The sequence below is a fragment of the Sus scrofa genome, unplaced genomic scaffold, assembly GCF_000003025.6.
Source record: "Sus scrofa isolate TJ Tabasco breed Duroc unplaced genomic scaffold, Sscrofa11.1 Contig2530, whole genome shotgun sequence".
Lineage (NCBI taxonomy): Eukaryota > Metazoa > Chordata > Mammalia > Artiodactyla > Suidae > Sus > Sus scrofa.
The window spans coordinates 1,943-11,720 of record NW_018085117.1 but is presented as its reverse complement, the minus strand read 5'-3'; the positions used below and the strand labels follow the sequence as shown (position 1 = coordinate 11,720).

Genomic DNA, 9,778 nt, shown 5'->3' with positions numbered 1-9,778 from the left:
AAATGAACTGAAAATGCTGGGGTGGCTTGGAGGATGAGAACGAAGCATATTTTTCATGAAGGAAGTAAGCGGAGGCCTCACCTAAGGAAACATGGATGAAAGAGTAGAATTGTCGGGGTTTGTGCTGAAAATCATGAGGAGAAACCTCCTGACATGGTGGATGTGATTTCTGGTGCAGTATCATGAACCCAATATACATAGTTGCTATTTTCTCTTCTGACTAGTTGGAACCCGCAGAGGCTTTTGAGAAGCAGAGTTTCAAAACTCAGTGGTATTACAAGAGAGTCATTAGAGAGTGTTGCATCCAGGGGATAGGAAGTGATGGATTTACTCTACTGGAAATGTAATGCTGTTTCTGGGAAAGCAGAGGAAGTTTTCAGAAGGAGTGTGTCTTTCCAATAGATACTGGCCTTTCTCTACATGGGATACCATGAGAAGGGCTCTTGGAAGGCAAAAAAAAAAAAAAAAAGGGTTCCATCAGCACATCTCAAGCATTACCATCATCCAAATCACCTGAAGACTTGTTGAAACATAGTCCTGGGTCCATCCAGTCCCAGAGTTTCTGATTCAGTCGGTCTGGAGTGGTGTCTGGGAATATGCCCTTCCGGCACGTTGTCAGGTGATGTTGATGCTGCTTGGTTGGGGAGCTCCCACTGTGAGAACCAGTGCACTAAATGGATCCTTGCTAAGCATCAGAGGTGATGTTGGGGTGATGTGAAAATCCACCTGTCCTGTGGCAGGCTTGCTATGTGCTCTGCAGGACGGGAGTATTACTGGGTGGTAACTAAGAGAAGGATCATTAGGAGGAACTATGGCATCCACATATGAATTGACCTCTTTGAGTCCTGATTATGTCCAGATTTGTATCTGTCCTCTCCATATGGTCGCTCCTCAATTTCTCATTCCTCTCAAATGTCTCTTTTTGCTCAAAATTTAGTTGAGTTCAGTCATCTTCCTCAGCACAGTTTTCTTTTGTTCCTCCTTTTCCAGTTTTCAATAATCCTTAATGTAAGTAGGTATAAATGTAAACTCAAAATGTAAATCTGTTCAGTAGGTAATTAAATAAGTATAGCCATATAGGACTTTAGGGTGCACTGTTTGTAACAAACAATGACACTGAGGTCTTTCATTTAGGGGAGCACTCAGCTGTGAATTTTCTTTTGTTAGAAAGAAAGTAAGATACATGAGATAGAGCTAACACAATTTAAGGTTTTAGGTGTGGTATAGTATTTAGTCCTTTATATTGATTTTAGTATAACTAGAGACAGCCCAAGATGTTTTGGATATTATTAAACCACAATGTTTTTGTCAGTAATATTCTGCAAGATATAGTTTACATGGGTGATGATACTGAGGCTTTTAAATCAGTTATTTCTTTAAACTCTCTAACAAATTTAAAAGATACATTTCTGATCACAAAGTCTTATCATTGTAAGATATGAAGAAACACAGGGATATTCTCCCTCTCTGTCTCTCTTTCGCTCTCTCTCTCTCACACACTCACACGTATATTTTCTGAATTCAATCCTCCTTGGGAGAGTCTATTCAACAACACCTTGTAGGATACTGAAAAGTGATGCCAACTGCCTTTTTGCCTTATTTCAATGTTTTCATACTGTTACTTCACATGTATTAAGAATAGTAAATATGCTGGCTTGAGCGAGGTACAAATTTCTCATGGTAAGTAGAATACATCCTTGAACACTTTGAATGTTAGGTTGAAGTTTCTGGAGTTTGTGAAGCACAATAATGGCCACTAATATATCTGTATGTACGAGAAGGATAAGCTAGACATTTAAGGATCTTCAGAAATAAGGGTGAGGTAGTTTGTAGAATAACTATCAACATTTAAGGATTAAGATTGTGGACTTTGGATATAAGAACAGAGACATTTGTGTGAGTGAGAGTGTTAGTTTGAACAAAAAAATTGTATGATGGATTTGACTAAGTCTTTGGGGATAAAAAGGAGTGAAGAATTCAAAACTGAGGTCTGAAGTTCCCGCTGTGGCATAACAGGATCGGTGGCAACTCTGGAGTTCTGGGATGCAGTTTGGCATAGGGGGTTAAGGATATGGCATTGCCACAGCTGTAGGTGGCAACTGAGGCTTAGATCTGATCCCTGCCCTGGGAACTCTGTATGCTGTGGGACGGACAGAAAAGAAAAAATGAACAAACAAAATCAAAATTGAGGTGCATTAAGTATAAAATACTATAGTAAAACTGAAGTGTTATCTGGCTAAGTGTAAATACACCATTACATAATAATTATGGTGGCTCTGATCTAAAACCTAGTGTATTCCAGAAAAAGCAAAAGGCTAAATATGGATTTGAGCAGTGTTCTAAATCAGTCATATTTAAGTGGGCTAGACCAAAGCACTTTATAGCCCTCATACGCTCCTCCTACAAATCACACACACACACACACACACACACACACACACGAATGCTAATTTTGTCACAACTTTTCGATGGAAGGGCAGTCTAGAGTGGAATGCCATCTTCAGAGAGGGAAAAATGAGAGTAGGAGATAACAGGACAGACACAGTTTGCAAACAACCCATACCTACAGGGCAATGATGGGTCTCCCGCCACAGTTCCGCACCAAAGCTGAAGAAGCAAACAGCCTCTGGATGACAGGATGCATAGATCTCTCTCCAGCTGAGGGATGGAGCGAGCTCAGTCCCAATTCTGGCTGGACTCAAAATTTCTAAAATGCTGAATGCCCTCTCTGAGAACCAAAATGCACAATGACAAAGAAAGAACTGTGAGATCCTTGCAGTGGACTTAACCGTCAGTGAAATCCTCCTCTGGCTGGGGATGAAAAGACAGAGATGTGAGAGAAGGATGTTTAAAAATGTGCTACCTCTTTGCCAGGAAAATGTCTTGGGAGGGAGCCAAACTGTGGAAGCCATAGATAGTGAAGCCAGGACCAGTGAACCTTGACTTTAACAGCATCTGGCAGTCAGAGCAGGACACCTGTCCAGGCTTTAACCGTGGTTGGGAGGAGGCAGTGGTAGGCAGCATAGGAGAACACCCCTTCTTTAATGACAGAATCCATCATGTCATGCGGGTGGCTGGGTTCCTGACGGTTCGACAATATAAAAAGCTGTCTCTGTTTTGTTTCTGTCTGACCCTTTAGAAAGCAATTCCGTTTTCCCTAACCACAAGCTGACCTTGGCTCACACTTACCGCTGATAGAGATATACCAAGACATTTGTTTGTTTGTTGTTCACTTGTTTGAGTGTTTGTTTGTTTTGCCCCAGTTGATGATGATTTAGGGAATTTGGCAGAGTCACTTTGGGTGACCATGAAAAGAAATCTCAAGACACTGGCCTTCTCAAACTGAAACAGAAAGGTAATTTTGATTTCTACTTACTCACACTTAAACGACCTATTCATGATGTAGAAATTAGTTGCACTTATCTACCGACTATTCTGAACTGGAAGTTCATCATCTATGTGATTGTATAACCATTCATCCTGGTTGCTCTCCCAGTCGGGTGCACAGATAAAAGCATATTTACATGAGTGCTAATATCTCTTGGAAATAGCAGATGAGGAGATGTAGTTATTATATTTTACCATATAGGCAATGACATTCAACATGCTCTAGTCCTCTGTTACAGAGTTTGTTACATTCTGACACATGAGAACTGTACGGATAAGTGTATCTAGTATAGGTTATATGGTTCTTGAGGAGCCAAATGCTCTGTCTGATGCTGTGGATTGCACTGGACATGTTGTTTCATAAGCACAACAACTCAATTTAAACGTTATTTCTGAGAAGCTTCCTGGTGGTGTAGCAGGTTAAAGATCCTGAGTTGCTGCATCTGTGGGGCAGGTTGCCGCTGTGGTGTGGGTTTTATCCCAGGCCAGGTAACTTCCACATGCCATAGGGTGTGGCCAAAAATAAAATGAAAAGCAAAGTTCCCTTTCTGGCTCAAAGGTAGTGAACCTGACCAGTATCCATGAGGGCAAGGGTTCAACCCCTGGCCCTGCTCAGTGGTTCAGGGGTCTGGCATTGCTGTGGCTGTGGTGTGGTGGAGGCTAGCAGTGTAGATCCAATTGGACCCCCAGCCGGGAACTACCATTTGCCACTGGTGTGGCCCTACAAAACAATGAATGAATGAATGAATGAATAAGCTATTTTGGGCTTGTAAAGGAAGAAAACTGAAGCACAGAGAAGTATCTGGTCAGAGGACATGCAGGTGGGTAGAGGCAGAGCTTGAGCGTGGTTAATGCCACCTGCCTGCAGAGTCTCTGCTCATCCTGTTCCAGTCCTGACCATATCGTGTATGTTGCTTTACCAGAGTAGCACACACAGAGGAGTAGATACTGAGTAAGTGACTTCACAAAGAGCTGACATTTATACCTTCTTATGGCTCTAGAGGAAGAAAATATTCATCATGGAATGGGAGAATCAGACGGCTAGCTCTGACTTCATCTTGATGGGGATTTTTAGCCACACGCCCACTCACATCTTTCTCTTCTCTCTGGTGCTGGGCATCTTCACAGTGGCTCTCTTGGCAAACACTGTCATGGTTCTCCTCATCTGCCTGGACCGCCGGCTCCACACCCCCATGTACTTCCTCCTCAGCCAACTCTCCCTCATGGACCTCATGCTCATCTGCACCACGGTGCCCAAAATGGCCTGCAACTACCTGTCTGGCAGGAAGTCCATTTCTGTAGCAGGATGTGAAACCCAGATATTCTTCTATGTGTCCCTCTTGGGGCTGAGTGCTTCCTATTGGCTGTCATGGCCTATGACCGCTATGCTGCCATCTGCTACCCTCTTCAGTACCCCCAGCTCATGAACTGGAACGTTTGTGGGCTCCTGGCTGCCTCTTCATGGATCCTTGGGGTCTTTGATGGGATCGTTGATGTAGCTGCTACTCTGTCCTTCTCCTACTGTGGCTCCCGAGAAATACCTCATTCTTCTGTGATGTCCCAGCACTCCTGCATCTCTCGTGCACGGATACTTCCACCTTTGAAACCCTCGTTTTTATCTGTTGTGTGGTAATGCTCCTCTTCCCTTTGTCACTCATCATCATCTCCTACACACGGGTCATCATAACTGTCATTCGCATGAGTTCTGGGGAGGGTCGGCACAAGGCGTTCACCACCTGTAGTTCCCACCTTGTCGTCGTGGGGATGTATTATGGAGCAGCTATGTTCATATATATGAGGCCCACGTCCAATCGGTCCCCAGCCCAGGACAAGATGGTGTCAGCCTTCTACACCATTCTCACTCCCATGCTGAATCCCCTTATATACAGCCTCCGCAACAAGGACGTGGCCAAAGCATCCAGTAAGGTGCTGGGGAAGGAGAAATCTAGAGAATAAGTGGGATGATAGTTCCAGGAAATTTCTTCTTCATAACTGTCCCTCTGTCTCTCTAGCATATTTATTCAAAAAAAAAAAAACACCCACACATTAGCAACAAATATATAAACAATTTCCCTATGGTAGACCTCAGGGTTTATGAACTCTGGGTACACATTCAGTTAATTGAGATGTTTTGCATTCATTGTATGCTCATTTTGGTTTTGAGTATAATCAGTGAGGTTCTTGAGACGTGCATAATTAAGTTAATGAACAGATACACTTCTGTTTATAGAACTAAATAATAAATAAAACTGTCTTCAAAGTTTTTCCTTATTTCAAAACCCATAGTCTAATTGAATTGCTTATATTATGATTTAGTGTACAGGGTTAAATACCACACATGCCTATTTCATTTTGTTATTAGTTCTTTCAAATACAGTCTATGATGGTTGTACAACTATAAATTTAATACGATTCATTGGTTAATTAAAAACAAAACAGCCTAATGAGAGAATCATGGATATTTGTTTACTTAAGAGAATTTATCCTATAATAAATATTACTTATTTTGGCAGAGGAAGGATTTTTTTTTCCTTTTGCTTAACTTCCCTGGTACACTGAGCATGTATATATCTGAAGACTGTCTTTTCGTGGAGCCACTTATTCCAGAGTCTTGGCAGATAATGCAGAGTCATTGACCTACGGATTGTCTTCTGGGAGGATATCTTACAAATCCAAGGTGGTGTAATGAACCTCAGGGCTGTGCTTCCTACCTAGAAGTCACGATATCATATCTGTACACCTAGTCATGGTGAGAATATTTTCATGCTTCATATCAAAAACAGTACCTTTTGAATGAATATAGAAAGTTTTCATTCATTTGGCAGAGGTCGTAATAACGGTGTAATGGTATCATTATGACAGAAGCTGCCTACATTTTCCTGATGAACATGGATGGTAACTGAATGAGAAGGGTGATTGGTCTTTGGTGGAAACCCCCCCTCTCCCATCCAGAGACAACTTGCATGGTCTTCTCAAAAGAATATACTCGGATTCAGTAGGAACGCTTCGTCTTGGCATAGTGAAACATTTTTGTGCCCCAACAAGTCCAGACGTCTGTGAAACTGACTGGTGCTACCTGGCCAGTTGCATAAACGTTAGAAGGACTGGGATTTTATTTCATGGAACTTGCCTATTCATCTCTCATCTGGGCCTGATATTTGCAGTGGCTGTAAAAAGATACATTCGAAATAAGGCACCGAGGTGATATTGATTTACTTAATCGAAAAAAAGAGAAAAAGGTAGAGGCTCCATTTACATGAGGGTGGAGGCGTGAGACTGGGCATTAGATTTGCCATACTCAGTTTAGCATTCATTGAGCCCCTGAAAACACAGTCATCTGGAAGCAGATGGAAAAGGGGAATGCTGAGTTTTCTGTCTATGTACGTGATGAGCACCACTCAAAGACAAAGCCTGCCAGAAATATTCTTAAGTATTTCTAAACTTTTCAAGATGAAACGATGTCTCAGTTCTTCCTCTCATTTTTAGGGAATTGTAGTGTTTCCCCCCAAGACAGAAAAAAGGACAATGCCAAAACAGAATTCCCTCTTTCTTCTTCTTTTTGGCCGCCCTGCGGCATGTGGAATTCCCGGGTCAGGGGTCAGATCTGAGCTGCAGCTGCACACCAGTGGCAAACTACACTGCAGCTGGGGCAAGGCCAGATCCTTTAACCCATTGTGCCAGGCCAGGGATTGAACCTGTGTCCTGGCAGTGCAGGGACACTGCTGATCCTACTGCACCACAGCGGGAATGCCCCAAATCAAATTCTTGACAGGAGAGTTTTCCTGATGGAGGGTGTAAGTTCACGTGATCAAAATAAGTCCTTCAGGAGTGCCTGTTGTGGCTCGGGGGTAATGAACCCAACTAGTATCCAAGGGAGGAGGGTTTGATCCCTGGCCTCACTCAGTGGGCTAAGGATCCAGCATTGCCCTGAGCTGTGGTGTAGGGTGTGGAGGCGGCTTGGATTCCACATAGTTGTGGCTGTGGCTTTGGCCAGCAGCTTCAGCTCCGATTCGACCCCCAGCCTGGGAACTTCCATGTGCCCAAGGTGCAGGCCTCAAAAGCAAAAAAAAAAAAAAAAAAAGTCCTTTTAAAATTTTCCCCTATCTTATGCTTCTCTTTCTGTCTTGGCTCCTTCGTTCTGAGATATCATATGCTGTTAAGGGAAAACCTACTATCGTTTTAGATTGACATATTGAGTTGTTTATGGGAGTTTGCTTTGCTTCAGAGAAAGTGTCATACAGAACTAATTACTGCTTGTATGTTAAGTGGCGAGCACAGCCTGTAAATGTTGTTGGCATGAGCACAGTGTCATCATAGGCTTAATTTCTGAGCACCGTAGGAATCTTTGGACCCTCGTCTACATGCTTAAAGAAGGTTTAAATTATATGCCCGTGAGATGCAGACGCAGCTAGGTATGTTTGAATGGAAGAAGGCCTGGCTGCATATACTGCAGGAGCCCAGTACTCTGGAAGAACGATTTCATTGCATTTCTTAAGATGAATGAGACAAACAGACAAGGGGTGGTTGCTCTGTTTATTTCATGTCTAATCTGACATCATGGGAGGTGATATTACTTGGGCGAAACCCTATCTGGTGTACATTGTAATGGTGAGTGATGAGCTGAGTTGTACAAACTCGCTGAGCACACTTCACGCTGAGGAAAGGCAATGAGCCTCAGGGTGTTCGCCACTGAGTGTGTGTGTCAGGACTACTGCCAAGTGACAGGACCCACTGCTTCACCATCATCAAAGAGGCACTCTTAATGACCTTGCAGGCTCTAAGTGAATATCTCCTGGGTACCCAAACTTATGGGTACTCTGCCAAGTGTGGGCAACGGAGCCCATAAGGAATAAGCTGAGGCCCACCAGGGTTCCACGGGTAACCTATGTGGAGACAGCTTCCTGGATAATCACAGCACCTGGATAAACACATCCGGGATTACAAAGAAAGGACGAACAAGGGGGCATAGACACCCCTAGGGTAGCTCCATCGCGACTTGACTGCTTTTCCCTGGTCCACCCCGTGGGCAGGAGTACTGGTACTAGTGGGTCAGGGATAAGCTCATGTGCTGGGCTATGGTGAGACTATAGAGAACCTTCCTGCGAATGGGGAAAAGGTGAGGTACTTCCTCTTCAATAATCTTAGTGAAGGACAATAGATCCTGCCAAGAGACAGTTCCTCCGAGAGAAGATGTCAGATGGACAGCGGAGACCAAGCGTGTCTCTACATTCTCAGGGAATACCTTTTCTCTCCCCCGCTTCTGCCTTCTTATAGGAATTCCTCACCACGCGAGGGAGGTGTGGAGGGTGGAGGTCATATGTGCACATAGGCAGGAGAGGGCACATGGATAGAGGTAGACCGCCCCCACCCCCAGCCAACGACTGGGTCATGTGACAGTTGTACCTAGCACGCCCTCTAGTCCACCTCTCTGAGAATTGCACTGAGATAGTGGAGGGGACCTGGCACGATGAAGGTCATGAAAGTGTCTCTCCTTGACATTGGCTTCTGAAATCCTTTCTTCCAGGCCACTCTGATCTGAGGAAGGGGTGGTGGTAGGCCCTGCTCTGTGTGTCTGTGACCTTGAGCGTTGGATAAATACTGTTATCCCCACTGAGGTTAAACAAACGTGCCTTCTCCCAATCCATTCAGCTAACTTTCAAACTTTAGAGTGACAATTTCCACACTCAGACATAAGAAAGCCAAAAGAGACCTCGATACCCCAGCACTAACCAGGGGTAGTTGTTGAGGTCCAGAGATAAGAAGTGGTTTTATCAAGGTCACAGCTTATTATGATCATTGTACAGACTCATCAAAGAGAGCTGGACATCTTAGGAACCTTAACACACCAATATTCCAGATGGGAGAGGAGGCTAACACCGTCTAACACAATGAAACGTGGCTGTTTCCACAGTGGTCGCTTTTTTTTCTGGTCTAATGTAACACTGCCTACGGACTTGTATTTGAGCTTGTACCTTTTGCCTGTCTGTAGAAGGAGGTTGTGTGGCATCATCTCTAAATATATCTTTGTAATGACATTGGTAACACACACACCTACGTCTTTTATGTTTCCCCATGTCCAGAAGTCAGGTTATTATCTAAAACGCATTCTGAATTCTGTGATGTTTTCTGACATCATTTGGGGCCATCACCATTTCAGACAGGTGATCACCAGCAACACTTTGTTCTCTGCTTCAAGCTCGGGAGGCAGGTACTCTTACTTATGGGAACAAACGAACAAAAAAACCTGTTTCAGGGACTCATTAAGTCGGGTGCCTTGTGGGGGGCTGAAAAGTTTTAATGAGGCACGGGCATGTTGAAGACCCAGGATGTCTAGTCAAATAATTACCTCATTGGAAAAGTTGGCAACTTGATTTGGTTCCTTGGACTTAGG

General features: G+C 43.8%; 1 pseudogene; it reads left to right on the top strand.

The window, feature by feature from the left end:
• The first annotated feature begins 4,406 nt into the window (after positions 1-4,406).
• On the top strand, positions 4,407-5,343 carry LOC110258614 (annotated as a pseudogene).
• Positions 5,344-9,778: the final 4,435 nt, after the last annotated feature.